The sequence below is a fragment of the Delphinus delphis genome, chromosome 21 (genome assembly GCF_949987515.2).
Source record: "Delphinus delphis chromosome 21, mDelDel1.2, whole genome shotgun sequence".
Classification (NCBI taxonomy): Eukaryota; Metazoa; Chordata; class Mammalia; order Artiodactyla; family Delphinidae; genus Delphinus; species Delphinus delphis.
Window position 1 is genome coordinate 14,548,774 of NC_082703.1, and position 16,996 is coordinate 14,565,769.

Here is a 16,996-nt window from a genome sequence, read left to right on the forward strand (position 1 = left end):
GGAAATCCACTTGGAGAATGTTAAATATTCATCAGAAAACCACTGGTCAGAAGGTATAATTATGTTCAGTTTTAGTAGAAAAGGCCAAACAGTTTTCTGATTTATACTCACATCAGCAATACATGAGAGTTTCACTTGCTCCTCATGTACACTAATATTTTGTTGCAAGTATTTTTTTTCTTTTAATTCCAGTCATTCTGATTCATCTGAAATCACGTTGTTTTTATTTGCATTTCCTAATGATGTTGAGCATCTTGTCAATGTTAATTAGCCAAATCCCTTTAGGAAGTGTCTATTTTTATATCTTTTGTGCATTTTCCTGTTGAGTTGGCTGTGTTTTTCTTATTGCTTTGCATAAGTTCCTTATATAGTCTTTGTCAGATATACATCTTATATCTGATGTCTTATATGACCATTTGTAGTATGACTTTTCCTTCCCTTAATGGTACTTTTTAGATCTTAATTTTAATGTAGTCCCATTTATCAATCTTTCCCTCTATGGTTTTGGTGTATCATTAAAAAAAATATTTGCCTACACCAAGGTCATGAAAATACTCTTAGGTTACCTTCTAAAAGCTTTATTGTTCTTTCATGTTTAGATCTATAGTGTCCCTGGAGTTGATTTTTGTAGGTGGTGTAAGATGAGGATTTCAATTATTTCTTTTCTACAAAGGTATCCAAATTCTGTCTGATTTTTCCATATGGATACTCATATACCATTTGTTCAAAATACCATCTTACCCTTTTGCAGTGTAGAATAACTGGTCATAAACTGAACAACTGTACATGTGTATGTCTCTTTCGGACTCTGTTCTGTTCCATTGGTTTATTTGCCTTTCCATGTACGAAGACCACAGCGTTTAAAATAAGTCAAGATATAAGGTTGTGTTAAGTCCTGTAACTTTGTTTTTCCTCAAGATTGTCTTGCTTACCCTTGGCTCTTTAATTGTCATAAAAATTTAGGGTTAGCTATTTCTCAACTTGAGATAGGGATCAAAGGGGAGGGGATGTCACATACATAATATGTTGGTGTATACATTGTGTGAAGAAGTCTCTTCTGATTTTGATGATGCATTAGGTTTGTGAGCTACATCATTAGAATGACTTGGGCAGCAAATAATAGAAAACGTCACACCAACTGGTTTAAATGTTAAAGAACTTTGTTGTCTCACTTAACAAGAATCTATTCAAGGGAATATGGCTCCATTCATGGCATAATCAGTATCTCTAGGTCAACTTCTGTATGATTCTGCCTTCCTTGTGTTCTGGTTTTATCTTCAGGCTAAGAGATGTCCATAAGCAACAATGGCCAAAGAAAGGAGCAGTTTCTTCTTCGTGTCTTTCTCAGGACAAAAAGTCCCCCAACCAGAATTCCCCTCTTGCCTCATTGGCCAGAATTATATCTCATGTTTTTGCCTAAATCAGTTACTAGTTAAGAGAATGGGACCACCATGACTGACTTAGATAGACCTCAGACTAGGCTTATTTCTCATTAGGTACATGTTCTTGCTGAAGTGGGTGTCTATCTGAACAAAAACAGAGTGGAGAAAGTAGTGGTAGGTAAGCATATAATAATTTCTGCTACAATTTCCCTTCAGTTACTCAATATCCAAACACATTCTATTTCTTCTATCTTCACTTCCAAAGATAATCATTACTGTGTAAATTAACGTAATTGCTTTCTTAGATGAAAATAACCCAGTGTATTTTTCAGTTAATATGTCCAGCTCTTACCAGATTCTTCACTTCCCAGAAGGACCAGAATTCTATAAATCCTCTGACCCTCCAGTACCTCTCTGTAGCCATCTCTATGCAAATGTAAACAGCAAATCTCACTGCAGTTAGCTGGGCATTTTGAAATTCTCTTTGTCTCTCTCCATTTGACATCTGCACTGACCCAAGGTCCCTTATGTCAGTAGAGCTGGGCATCATTGAGCCCTTTAAGCACATTTTCCTGACTCTTTCCAAGGCATGGACATTCAATGATTATGAAAGTTTCATTATTGCTGCTCAGTTTCTGCTTATACATGAGATCTCTTATGATTCCAGTTAATAAAAGATATCATGGCAGAACAGGAATAACAAAAGCATTTTATCACAGGATTGAGCCTTCGATCTTGAGAGACAATGCTTCCCTATTTGACTAGTCACCACAGGAAACCGGAAAAACCGAACCTGGAAGAGGCCTCCAGGAAACCAGAAATACTCACTGGGCCTCGAGAGGACTGAGCAGATGCTGTGCTGACCCTGTGATTTTGATCAACAGGTACAAGCAATGTCATGCTCTGATCTCATCCCAGCAACTCTGCTCCGGACTTGCTGAGAGAGAGGAAAAGAAGGGGTAAAGAGAAGCTCAGGAACTGTCTGAAAGTCACGTGCTTACTCAGCCCCATTTCCTGTACATCGTCCTCTGAATCATAGATTGATGAGGGCCAGGTACTGGAGAATATGGTAAACAGGAAGGGAGATTTATAGCTAACACACAAACTTCATACATACCCAGTCAGCTGAGTTCAATGTCATTAATTTCAGTTGAATTTGATTACAATTTATTGAGTTACTCCAAAGCAGATAGATCTGTGTCTAAGCATCTTATTTTTAGTGACAATTTTTTTTTTTTTTTGCGGTATGTGGGCCTCTCACTGTTGTGGCCTCTCCCGTTGCGGAGCACAGGCTCCGGACGTGCAGGCCCAGCAGCCATGGCTCACGGGCCCAGCCGCTCCGCAGCATGTGGGATCCTCCCGGACCGGGGCGCGAACCCGCGTCCCCCACATCGGCAGGCAGACCCTCAACCACCGCGCCACCAGGGAAGCCCTAGTGACATATTTTTAACTGTTGGTACAACTTCTGGGAAAGTCATGTAACCAGTCTGAGTCTCGAGACTAGGAATAACTAATAGCTATTCAGGACAGTTGGTTAATAGTAACTGATGCAGTATACATGACACCTGGCACATGGTAGACAATCAGTGCTAGGTGATGTTGACTCTGTCTTCCTGATTACTGATAAGGATGGTGCATGCATGACAACAATAAAACAAAGAGCTCTGGCAGACTCAGTTCTCATAGCCACAAACGGTGTTAAGTACAAGAAAAAAAATTCGGAACCTCTCCAAGTAACTGACAGCACAATGCGACATAATGGAAAACAACCGCCAAGTGAAATCACAAATCATGCAAAAAATGCTCTGACAAAAGTGATCGTGAGGGAACTGCTCAAAGAATACACATATCTATTGATAACATTTGTTAGGTCGGTATAAAATATGCTAGTTGTACTTCTAACGGAAGGATCATGTGAGTTGGATCACAGGAATGTATGTCAATTGCGCTCTGAAAACACTGACATCGCACTGCACTAGTACTTAGTATTATTTCCAATAGACCCCAACCAACCATGAGTGTTAGCACCATAGATCAATCTTCCCAGGATCTGATGGTCTCTGGATTAACCACACTCTAAGTTTTGAGCTGAGAGAACAAACACAATACAAAGAGCTAAAAGCAACCATAAATCTTTCTGGGTCAGCAAACTTGATATCAGTGCTATTCAGGCCCCCTCTTCAAAATTTTGTTTTTATTGAGATAAAATTCACCTAACATATTTTGAGCATTTGAAAGTACACAATTCAATGGCTTTTAGTATATTCACAACATTGTACAGCCATCACCACCGTCACACTCCAGAATATTCCATCATCCTCCAAAAGAAACCTCTCTTTTAAAGTGAACCTACCTTTGGAGGGGAAATTTATAAAGTCCAGCATTTATATATTTTCAGATTTCTTTTCTTTTCTTTAATTATTATTACTTTTTTGGCCGTGCTGTGCAGCTTGTAGGATCTTAGTTCCCCAGCCAGGGATGGAACCCAGGCACTCAGCAGTGAAAGTGCAGAGTCTTAACCACTGGACCGCCAGGGAATTCCCTCAGATTTCTTTTAATTCCAAAATACAATAAAAACTTTAATGTACTAGGGAAAAGGGGTCACTTGAAACAGGGAGAGAGAAATACTCTAGCATATTGTAAGTATCAATAATCCATTATTCCTGCTTCCAATGATTTCTGCCTCCTTGTAGCCACACCCTGTGTGATTTTCTCCCACATCCTATCAGGATTGGTCCAAGAGGCCAATCGAATACTGCAGAAGTGATGCTATGTCGTTTCCAAGGTAGGTTATAAAAGACATCGCGGTTTTGCCTTGCTCTACCTCTCAGATCTCTCTCTCCGGGGGAAGCCAGCTGTCATGTCACGAAGACGCTCAAGCAGCCTATAGAGCAGCTCACCTATCAGGGAACTGAAGCCTCCTGCCAACAGCCATGGCAGGCAGCCACCCTGGAAGCAGGTCATCCGGCCCTGTCAAGCCTTCAGATGACTGCAGTCCTGACCAACACCTTGAATAGAGCCTCTGGAGAGACCCTGAGCCAGAAACATCCAACTCAGTTGCTTCTGGATTCCTGAGCCTTAGAAACTACGTGTGATCAAACTACGTGTGGTTTTACACTGCTAAGTTTTGAGGTAACTTGTTAATGGAGTAACAGATAACTACTACAGCGGTGTTAGTGTAATGATTCAGCAAAGCTGCCAGCAGGAGAAGACGAAGTACGTGTGAAACGCGTGGAAATACAATCAATGCACAAACCCTTTAACTGGCACTCAGCTTAGGCAGGTCGGACTGCAACTTCCTTTAAGGAGTCCTTTCCCTGCCACCAGGTGCCCTGTTGCAACCTTTTTCCCCAATCAAAAATAGTCCTTGTTCAAATAAAACCTAACTCATACAGAAATCAACAGAGAGTCCCACATGGTGTGATTTTTTTCTGGACTCCATTTATGCCTAGAGATGGAGGACTTTTATGCCCTCAATCTCTGTTAGGACGGAGCTGAGAGAAGGCTGAAATAAGTACTTTCCAGAAGGGCCTTCCAATTTTTCCGTGTCTATTTTTACTGGATTTTTTTTTTGAAAGAGGTAAAACAAACAAAATGAAACAATTTAAAGTAAATGCAAATAAAATGGCAAACCACTTTAGAATAACTAGGGGGTCAAGGAAGAGAAGTTTGAAAATGTTAAATCAGGTATTAATACCTTCATCATTTAAAAATTTTCTGGAAAACGACTGGTTTCTCCTCCCCTGCTTAAAAATTTACTCAGACCCTCTATTCTTTTGAGTTGTGTAAACCACTCTACAGTGTTTTGTCTTGGAACCAAAATATGTTCATATAATTAAAACCTCCAGGCTGTTCAGATCTTGTTGAACCTTCTTTGCTTTGCTAACTCCTAGTAAAGTAAATGAACCTTTAGAGTTTGGGCCACGGACTTCAGCCATGTTTGACTAGAGGTTTTTGCCTGATACCATTAATTTCTGTCCCCTTGTCAACAAGTTACCAGAGGTGGGGTTAATTTTCTCTTTGCAGGAATGTGACCCAGAAATGTGTTTAATGATCCTGGGTTCTGGTTTTCTTGGATTCGCAGTGGCTCTTAGACTGCAACTCTGAGAATAAGTCAGATGACGTCCAGTTATCAGCAGTTGGGAACCCAAATAAGCTCATCTCCTGTTTCATCAAATAAAAACATGACATAGATGCATTTTGTTAATTGGGTGAGAAGGTTCAGACATTGGGTCCATGGGCCCACTGGTTTTTAAAACAGGCCAAAAAAGGTAATTAAGACACTGCTTTGGGCTCTCAGAATCAGGTGTTTAGACAAAAACGATAAGGTCTTTGAGCCAGACCCCTTATCTGCATCCTTCTCGTTTATTTCTATTGGTCTTTTTGGACTGTCCTTTGTTGGTGAGCTTACTTATTAACTAAAAAAATTTTTTGTTGCTTATACTTTGACTATTTCAATGATAAAGAGAAGTCCAGAAACAATATAATGGAAATCTGTGTATGCAACATCAAGATCGAACAAATGTTAAAATTTAGATTCTGTTTTTTGGAGAAAGAACGTATTTTAGACCGAGTCAAGACTCTACCCCTGTGGTGGACAGGCCGTGGGGTTATACCCAGTGACCCACACTCTTGTATAGGCCCCTCCCCAGAACCTGTGACTTGTTTCTAATTAATAGAATGTGGCAAAGATGATGAGATGTCCCTCTCTCGACCAGGTTATGCTATATGGCAAAGGCTAAGGGATTTTGTAGATGTGATTAAAATCCCTCATCAGTGGACTTCAAGTTTACTGAAAGGGAGATTACCCTGTTTGGGCCTCACCTAATGAGGGGGTGCCTTAAAAGGGGATCTGGGGATCAGAGACTTGTAAAGACAGAGAACCTCTCTCTTTATCGCTGGCTTTGAAAAAACAAGTTTCCGTGAATTCCACAGCTGCAAGAAATTGAATTACGCCAATAACCAGACGGAGCTTGGAAGCAGGTTCTTTTCTAGTTGAGCTTCTAATGAGAACACGGTCTGGCTGACACTTTGATTTAAACCTTGGCGAGACCCTGCTCAGAGACCCCAGCAAAAAGCCTTGCCTGGACTTCTAACCTACAGAGACTGTAAGACAGTAAGTGGGTGTTAGTTTAAGCCATTAACCTTGTGGTGATTGTTATTCAGAGATAAAAAACTAACACAAGCGCTGATCTCATTCCTCTACCTCCTTCCCCATAGGTAACCACACGAAATGGTATTCAGCTTTACTAGAAGGAAAGGAGCTACAAATTTAAACTATGAGGTGCTATTTCATACTCTCTGAGTTGACAAAAATCAAAATGCCTGACAACCCCAAATGTTGGAGTCATAGGAAGCTTCATACACTGGAAATGCAAATGAAAACTGGTAGAGCCATTTCAGAGAGAAATTTCATGATGCTTAGGTGACATAAATTAACTTTTAAAGGTTTTCATACTTTTTACTACATATATTTTGCATAGGTTTTAATGCATATTATCCATAAAGAATATTTGCTATTTTTGTGTTTTAAATTTTACATAAGTAGCATACTTTTGCAACTTGATTTTTTAATTCCGTATTACGTCATCAAGATTCATCTACTTTTATACATATATTCTTTTTAATTCAGTAAAACATTCTGTTATATTACAATACCACAGCTTATCCATTCCTCAAACTATACTGGGGCAAACACACCTGTATTCATCTTAGGAACAGTTTCCCTAGAGAATACACCTAAAAGTGAACATTTTAAGTAAAGCTGAGCGTCACTTCGTATGTTTTTGGTCATTCTGGTTTCTTCTTTGCTAAATGCCTGTTCGTGGTTTTTTTTTTTTTTTTTGCGTTACGCGGACCTCTCACTGCTGTGGCCTCTCCCGTTGCGGAGCACAGGCTCCGGACGCGCAGGCTCAGCGGCCACGGCTCACGGGCCTAGCCGCTCCGTGGCATGTGGGATCTTCCCGGACCGGGGCACGAACCCATGTCCCTGCATCGGCAGGCGGACTCTCAACCACTGCGCCACCAGGGAAGCCCCTGTTCGTGTTTTTTACCCATTCTCCTGCAGGGTAGTTACTAGTTCCCTTGTTGACTTATAGGACATGTCTGTATATTCTGGCTTTCAATCGTTCACCAGTTATTTGCATTACAGATGTCTTATTAATTTATTCCCTTTCAAAAATATATTTATAGTGAACCTTGGTTTTCTCAACAGCAAGATGTGGATTATACCATGTAACTCACAGATAAATGAGATGATATGCATGCAAGTTTTGGTTCCAGTGGCACGGACACTTTATGTTCAGTAAATGTGAGTTTCCTCAATCTCCCCTTTAAGGAACTTGTGAATCTAGGAATAAGGCAGTGCCTAAGAGAATGCACTGGAGTTGCACTGAGGTCTTGTTGAATCCCAGTGTCACCACTTGCTAGCCTTGCGATCTTGGACCACACTGCTTTAAGCTGTCTAAGCCTCAGTTTGCTCATGTGTAAAATACAGATCATAATGCTTGCTTTATAAAACCATTGCAGGAATAAAGTTCTATCTTGCACACTGCCTATAACACAGTGAGCCTCCAAACAACAGTAACTGCTATTATTATTATCATTATTGTTAGGGAAGATGAGAATTACACAGAAATAACAAACATGCGCTAGGATATGATAAACGCTCTCTAAGAAAGACACTAGCTAACTGGTATCAGAAGGCAGAGGTGAAGGAGAGATTACACCTAGCCAGGGGTTGACGGAAATTCAGGGAACGTTTCACAGTGGAAATGTCATTTAAATGAAGCTGGGAAGAAGGGTGGGTGGGATATAAATAGTCAAACTCGAGGAGAAAGAAAATTTTGCAAGTAAAATAAAAAAATGCGGGGGTATTAAGCAAAAAAGCCAAACAAACTCCCTAGTATTCCAGTTGTGTAGAAGTGTGGGATAATGTGAGAGGTGCTGTCAACATCCCGGAAAGGAATGTTAAGACCAGATCAATGGAAGCTCTTCGATGGCTTAGGACTTTGAAGTTAGATGGTGATAAATGAACATTTAATCTGTGAAGACATCAAAGTACATTGTGCACGAAATAGATCCCATTCCCTAAAAAGGGCCCCCTCTGTGTAACTACGGAGTGCTCTGGGCTATGCGATCACACTTGTCACGCAGGTGTCAGTCACACAGGTGTCAGTGAGTGAGTGCCCAGAGGTGGCAGTGGGGAGAACTGGGGATGGTGCCTGTGACTGAGGTAAAGGAACCCAGCAGGTATGTTAGTGGAAACAGGCACTGGGTCAGTGGCCTATGGAATCCAGCTTGGAGCTGCTCGATTATTCCCATCGAGCATACTAGGAATCAACAAGGTACGAATGTTTTCTCTCTTAGATGGGATCAGTTCCTAAAGAGGGCCCAGAAAAGGCAAAGTACGCAGCCTTTTCACAGGCATTCCTTACGGGTCCAGATAAGTTTCATGCACATTAAAAAACAAAAATGTGGGTGAAGCACATTTACCTTCAGAAAGTTTTGTTTTGGACAGAATGTGCACCATTTATTTTCCATTTAAATGATAGAATTTGGTTGTATCAAAATATATTGGAATTACAGTGATCTTTGTCTCTTGTGTTTTATCTAGATTTTTTTTTCCAGTTTACTATCACATGATCATTAACTGTAAAAGATGTTTTGGTCTTATTTACATGAGGAATCTAAAGTAGTCAAACTCAAAGGAGCAGAGGGTAGAATGGTGGTTGCCGGGCACCAGGGTGTGGGGGGAGACAGAAAAGGGGAGGTATTAGGCGAAAAGTACAAAGTTTTAATTATATAAGATGAATACATCTTAGAGACCTACTGTACAGCATAGAGCCTACAGTTAAAAATACTGTACTATATATTAAAAATTTTGCTAAGAGGGCAGATGTTATATTAAATGTTCTATCATACAGAAAAAAGCAATACGTACAGAGGGTGGAAGGAAACTTTTGGAGGTGATGGATATGTTTATGACACAAATTGTAGTGATGGCTTCACTGGTATATACTTATCTCCAAACTCATCAAGTTGTATATATTAAATATGTATAGATTTTTGTATGTCAATCATACCTTCATAAAGTGGTTTAAAAATGCTTTTTTCTTATATTATTGTTTTCTTAACAACGGAACATTCCAAAACCTATTTATTTATTCATAAGACAACTGACTCTCAAAAGATAACTAGATACAGCTGCAAAACTCTACAAATTCAAATTATGAGTCTCAGGTTAGAACCATTCCTATTTTTTTTTTTTTTTTGTGGTACTTGGGCCTCTCACTGTTGTGGCCTCTCCCATTGTGGAGCACAGACTCCGGACACGCAGGCTAAGCAGCCATGGATCACGGGCCCAGCCGCTCCGCGGCATGTGGGATCTTCCCGGACCGGGGCACGAACCCGTGTCCCCTGCAACGGCAGGCGGACTCTCAACAACTGCGCCACCAGGGAAGCCCCCATTCCTATTTTTTTAAGCAAGTTCTAGGCTTCAGCGTGGTGAATGATTTTTTTTTCAACCAGAAAATGATGAGTAATTCTGCTAGCAAAACCATTAGGGAATCATGCCACAAGAAATGTTTATCTCTTCACCTCCATCGCCCATCAGAAAAAAATCCAAAGACATTTCTAAAGGAAAGATGGAGAGCGTTTACAATGAAGCTACCATATTGCTGTTCTTCTTGGTCTAAAACAATTCTGCTGGTGTTGACTGCCCAGAGGGCCTAGATGGAGCTGAAATGATCTTTGTGAGACCAGCAATTTTTCTTCATTTTCTGCCAGGACTTTTGTAGCATCTGGCAAGAAGTAAGTAAACAGCAGGTGTGTTTACCATTATCCATTTATTTTTGAGAGCCATTTCTTAAGCATTTCAATCTTTCCTCTCATTCTAACCTAACTGGTAGAGAGCATGAGAAGCGTTCTGAAACAAGGTTATTGCAATAAAAGTTTATTTATCTGGGACTTTATAAACACAATAATTAATTAATCTGAATACCCCATTCTCATTTAAGCCAGAAAATAAAGAAGTATGAAACTTACGAGCTAATAGCTAGCTTTTAGTTCGTTATCTCAAAAGACTTTTTAGCTGGATGTTTTGTGAAAAAGTTATCTCTCTTTTACAAAAAGGGAAATGGGTCTCTGAGAAGTTACTTGCCTTCTAATAGTATAAATGGGATGGTGGTTCTAAGCAGAGACACAAGTCTTATGACTCTTCATCATGTACATTTGTTGTCTGTCAAATCATGATTTGCAAATGACACTTGAAATGCTATTTTTCATCAAAGGGTTTTATCTCTGTTAATAAATTAATTGAGGCAATTTTTAATATTCCTATCAATTTGCTGTCATTTTCCCCAAGCAGCTGCTCCAGATGGCGCCCTGGAGACCGGGACACAGTGTATTAAATGTTTTTAGGATCTAATGCCATCTCTAATAATACTTTCTTCTAGATAACACGGCCAACCTTTTTATTCCTAACACCATCTAATTAACCAAGAAGGGAACTGCCAGCAGGAGAATTCCCACTTTTCCCTTCAGAATTAGGGCTCTCTTTACACAGACTTCAGTACTTGCAAAAAAAGCTTGGGGAAAAACACAGCCCACACTAGTCAGCAATTTGGGCTTGTTGGTAAAGAAAACATACACTTCTCAACAGTTTCATTTAGAATTAAACTCAAATTATGTTTAAAGGCATTGTTTTGAAGGTAGCGACAAGCTGAATCACTGATATCTTAGGATAAGGTTCCAGGAGGTATAAAGTAAACATTTAGGTCTGGACACTTTCCTCTCATGTTCTGCTTTGTGTTTTGTTTTGTTTTGCCCTCCTTTGGTCCAAGTCCTAAGAATTCAGTTGAGCACAGAACTCTTTTTAAAAGAGTAAGTCTCTGCTCAGACGTGGTTAATAGGCTCATCCCTGCTGTCATTCCCCGGAGCTTGCGGAACTGAGATGGCCGATGTGGGCGCGCCATGGGCAGAGTTGCAGAAAGTCTTCTTAGATCGCCTTATGCGAAACTTCTCTAGTACTACTTTTTCTTCTTCCCATGAAATTCAACACTATTAACATCATGCCCTTAAAAAACGGAAAAGAGGCTCGTGGATGGGCATCGTCAACAGAGAAGGAACTGGAATCATTGTTCCTCCCTCGTCTCCCATCCTTGGCCTTGGGCGGCGCACTCTCACTGCTGGCAGAAGGAGCTTGTGACAGATGGGATGTTAATAACCACTCTTGGAACATGGCTTGGCTGTGTTGGGGCCCTGTTTTCAGTTTCTTGGCTGCTTTCGGCAGAAGAAGTCTTCGGGACTGAGATGAGCGTAGAAGCATCATGTGAATGAGGAAGGTATGCGCTGCGACAGCCTTAGTCTGTGACCCGAGATAAGACCTTTTACAGACTTTCTCCTTCCCCCATCCATATCTCTAATGTAATTTAAACAGTCCAACCTAAAAGATGAAACAATCCTTATGGGATTAAATAAAAATTCTCATTTGGATGCAAACGTCCTGTCTCTCCAATCACCCTTCTCTCTGTGTCTTCTCCAAAGATGGTGCTGTTGGTGCCGGGTGGTAGGGGGCGCCGCACGACTTCTTGAGTTGGAGGGGGAAGGGGTACTCTGGTCTTATGTTGAATTTGGAGTGTGATCTGGCAACATCTTCTGGCCTCTGGCGTGATGTTGCTTGATCAGCTGCTTCCAAACTTGCTGTCTGGGGCCCAGGAACTCATGGGTCTGTGTTTTGGACAACGTGTCCAGGCGGCACTAGTCAACTATCACAACTCTCACAGGTGGGCTCAGCTTCTCTGAATCCTCCACTGCCTGTTGACTCCTGAGCCTCCCTTTTGTCTTCCATGTGGTCCACGCTTAGCCTCTGTTGGGTCACCCTGCCTTATCCTAGCAGCCCCACGGCAGGTCCATTGGCCCTCGACATGGGAAGGAGAGAAGCCCGGGAAGCTACACTTCAAGCCATTTTTCTCTACCTGACCACATGGTACCTTCAGGTTTACTTGGATGGACTGTTCCCGGTCTGATATGTGACCCAAACAAGCAACAAGACAAGAGCCCATGCACTCAGTTTATATAGCAACTTTCCGAGGGAAGAACCAGGACACATCTATCTGGCCATCTCACTCCCCTTTCCCTTTTTCTCAACTCCTCACGTCCTTTACATAATCATCTCAGGGCTGGAAAAGGGCAGGCTTTTCCCCTCCTCTTCTGCTCTGTCTGCCCCTTCATAAAACTCTAAGCTGAAGAAAAAGATAAACGAATTTAGCTAACCCTTTCTTATGGCAAAAGCCTTGCCTGAAAAGCCTTTGTTTTGCTTCATTTAAGCTAGCTTCTAATGTTTTTTTTAAAGCTCTAAGTGTTTTAGTTCGTTTAGAGTAAATCATAGTTTAAATGACAGAGGCAGAACACTGTCGTTTTGCTGTTGTCACTCGTTTTGTTTTGTGCTCCATTTACAGAACATCTCCATCTCCCACCCTCCTCCCTACCTGAGTGTCCTTAGGAACAAGGCCATGTGTTAGGAAAGTCAAAAGTAAAAAAGCACATACATAATTGTTAAATTATTCCCCGCATGACATTTATATCACCCCAATCTTCAGAGAAATATAGCAGAATAGGTTTAGATTTTGATGCTATTCTCTAGAGGAGGAAACTCAGCTTCACCAAAAACAGATTTCAAACTGAATCAGACTGGCTCCAAAGACCAACCTTCTTTCCTGGGTACCACGCTGCCTTCGACGAATAGCTGGAAGTTTAGATACAGATCAAGAGCCAAGAGTGGAGGTCAGGAAAGAACCATGCAAATGGCACCATCCACACCGACTAAAAGTGCGGGGACAGAGCAGAAACGAATGTGGCTCTCGTCACCACTGTGCCAGGCGATCTTGGGAGCCTGACGGTTCAAGTGAATTCTGGGCCATTCAGTAGAAGACCTGATTGCTTGTTTAATAATAAAAACAGAATCAACAGATGACTTCATTAAAATGGGTTCATTAAATGAGGCTTTGAGGCTCATTCTCTGAATTCTTGATGTCACCTGGGAAGCCCAGAAATCGTTCCATAATCTGGTTCGGGGGGAGGAAGGATAGATCCTGCTCTTTTGACTTCCATATCCCAGGCTGTCTACCAAGTCTCTGCTACTCAGGTAAACGTCCTACGATTTGAGTTGAGAGAATTTAAAGATTAATGGGATATTATCTTGGTAACTAAATGATTCATTTCAAGTCTGCTTCATTTAAACTTACAAACACACGGCTGTGGCAGAGTTTACTCCATGCACATTTCATTTCCCCTCTTATTTTCATTGATTTTATAAAGAACGGTCATGAATGAACAAGAAAGCTAGAAGAAGAATGAGCTCCCATCCGTAGGCAGGGAGAGGAGGGCATCTCTGTGTGAGCGCGACCTCAGTGGGGGCATTAGAACGTGAGTGGGGTAGGAAGGACACCCTTGTGGGAAGGTGGCCTGGCATGGGGTGTCAGAGCCAGATTGGGTAAGAAGGGTGTCTGTGCAGGGGGTGGGGGCAGCCTGGGGAGTCTGAGCCCTAAGAATACCAGGAGGGCGTCTTCCAGCAGGGACCTGAGGGTGTTGGAGCCCAGGTGTGGTGAGGAAAGCGTCCACATGGAGGAGATGTTCATGACAGCACTCAGAGACTGTTTACATACTGGGGAATCAATCAAATAAGTAAATACGTTAAGGGTAACGGGAGACAGATTTCTCACCGTCACAGGAGGGAGAGAACTGAACAAGCCCAGTGCTGTTGGATTGCCACTGGAAGTATCAGTGTGAACATTTGGTTTTTCAATATACAGAGAGGCAGATAAAGAAATATAAATAGATTTAAATATACACAGAAACCTACATATATTGCCTGGCTGTCCACTGACAGGACCGGGGTGAAGTGATGCCCCAGTTACCGTGAGCTAAACACCTAGTACTCAGATCTGGTTTTCTCAACAACATTCTCCACAAAAAGGATGTCAAAAGGACACAGGACCAGCTTGACGGGGCTCCCACTGGCCATGTCCGGGACAATCTGTGCTTCAAAATAAATAATCCTACTAGTAGATTATAACCTATTGAATGAACTAGAAAACTATGAGTCATACTGATATAAATAAATAAGTAAATTGCACATTTCATAAAGAATGGGGTATTTCTTCTTGAAGTATCTTTGCACAAAATACTCATTAATTACAAGGAGAAAAAGAGTCACCTTGCATTGGGGAGGTCTGGCAGACGACACCTCAGTCAAGTGATCAAAGCAAGTATCACCAATAACGGGACAAACTGAAATGATGTCCCCCTGATCAAATGGTGAGGAGACTATAGCATCACAACTGAGCTGTTCTTTCCAAAGATGCAAAACCTGAATCTAATCATGAGGACGCAACAGATAATCCTCAACTGAGGAATATTTTACAAGGTAACTTAACTTCAGAAGTGAACATGAACATGTTCAAGTGGTCATGAACATCAAGGAAGTCTGAGGAATAGTTTCAGAGTGAAGGAAAATGAAGAGACCCCTATGTGGTTCTGAACCAGATCCACTGGCCATTAAGGACATTATTGGGACTATTAGCGAGATAGGGGTGTGAGGCTCCGATGGTAACTATGTATCGATGTCGATTTCCTGATTTTAGTGGCCGTCCTGTGGTTCTGTAGGAGGATGTCCTTGTTTGTAGGAAATGCACCCTAAAGTGTCCTGCCATTATGGGGTGTCGGGTTGGTGACTCAGTCTCAATGATTCAGAAAAAAGGTTTTTGTGCTGTACTGACACCTTTCATGTGAAAAACAAATCTTTAAATAACATATTAGAAAATAAGTAAATATGTAAATAAATTAAAACTTTTTTTGGATATTTAACATAGACTTTAGACCCTGGCATATTTATTTCTATAGCTATCATAGGTGATTAGACAAAGGTGTCTAGTCTGATTTGAAGCAGAAAAATGTAGCTAGTACGAAGCTTTATGCCCAGTTTCTCTAAATTATTATTACTCCTATTATCATTATTACTGTTCAATTTAAAGTAATTGCAAACGTATGGAAAAGTTGTAAGAACAGTGCAAAGAACTTCCATAAACCTTTAAAGTTCACCTAGATTCAACATTTGTTAACATTTTATATCTGGTTTTTCACCTCTTTCTTTTTTCTGAACTATCTGTTAAGTTGCAGACATCATGCCCCTTTCCCCTTAAACGCTTCTGCCTCTGTCTCTTAAGAATAAGGGTATTCTTTTACATACTGTAGTATAATGATCACATTCAGGAAATGTAGCACTGACACAATATTTTAATTTTGTCCCTATTTTAATTTTGTCAGTCATCCCAATAATTTCCTTATTTCTTAATGCAGGATCCAATCCAGGTTCGGATATCATATTTAGTAGTCATGTCCCTTTCATCCGGAACAGCCTCTCATGATACTGAGAGTTGCTTTAGAAAGTATCTCTCCATGTGGGTAAGGTGTTTTTCTCTGGATTAGTTTTCTTTTGCCCCCTCCCTTTTCTCTGCCAGGTTTTCCCACCTGTTAGAGGTAGCTCTTCTCCTACCTTCTTGAGTTCCACCAAATCCCAGAAATAGACACCTGTTTTGATGGGCAGATGGTTCACAACATAAGCTTTTTCTAATTTTTAAAAAATCTGCTGGATGAACCATGGATCACTCCCTGAGGAGTTTCAATCATTTAGAGTTATATAAGGAGCACAAATGGATTTGTTGAAAAGAACTAAATTCACAGTTGGAATGAACTATTTACCATCGACTAAAGGCCTAAGAATAACTCTATACAGCAAGATACAAATCATGGACTCACAAATCATCATATCCCCAGTGTGAGACTGGCGTTGGTTACCAACTGCATCTTTCTAAAGCATCTATAAACCTCTTAGCTTAGAGGAATGAGGGTACTGTTTCTGTTCTGAGTGCGTTTTCATCGTGCTGGCTCCATGTTGAGCTCTGCACTGGTTCCTTCCCTAATAACAGTGCACTGCTGTGTTGTAAGGAGACTTGTAAGTACATAAAGTGAAAAGGTAGACAACTAATTGTAAGGAAAGATAAAACAACCTGAGACCAAAGAAGGTATTAAGTGCAGGGAAGGCAGGGTGGGGTGGGTAGAAAGCATGGGTAGAAGGATTATGCTAAGTATAGAAACAGAATAGAATGTGCTAATTATGTAACAAAACATCTACCTCATTTAGCAGTATCATAACCTCAAGGTTCTCACAGTTACAGTATTTTCATCTCTGCCGATATGGGTAAATGTTAGCTTATAAACTGTGGACATGGTAATGTACAGTTTAAGAATACGGAGAACATGCGTCCAGCTGGAAGAATGGTGCCGTTATCATGTGCATATTTCCCCTAGATTTTTGGATAAATTATACTATGTAAAAGCTAAGCAATAGTAATACACCTATCCTTCTACTAAAACAACTCCCAGCTTGCCAAATGGAAAGGTTGGTTATAAATGTTTAAACGTGCATTTAACGAGTTAACATTATTTGCTAATATTTTAGAAGTACTTGCCTTAGAATAAGCGTATTTTGTTTTAATCTGTTTCAGATGCAAAACACAAGACTTCATAGATATTAGCTGGGCCTGCTTCCCTTT

General features: G+C 40.8%; 1 long non-coding RNA gene across 1 annotated transcript in view; it reads right to left on the reverse strand.

Moving 5' to 3' along the window:
- Positions 1-2,215: 2,215 nt before the first annotated feature.
- Positions 2,216-16,996, reverse strand: part of LOC132417659 (uncharacterized) — a 191,824-nt gene continuing 177,043 nt past the window's right edge. The window contains exon 5 of the long non-coding RNA XR_009517906.1: positions 2,216-2,319. This is a non-coding gene — a long non-coding RNA (uncharacterized lncRNA). The remainder of the gene's footprint in view (positions 2,320-16,996) is intronic.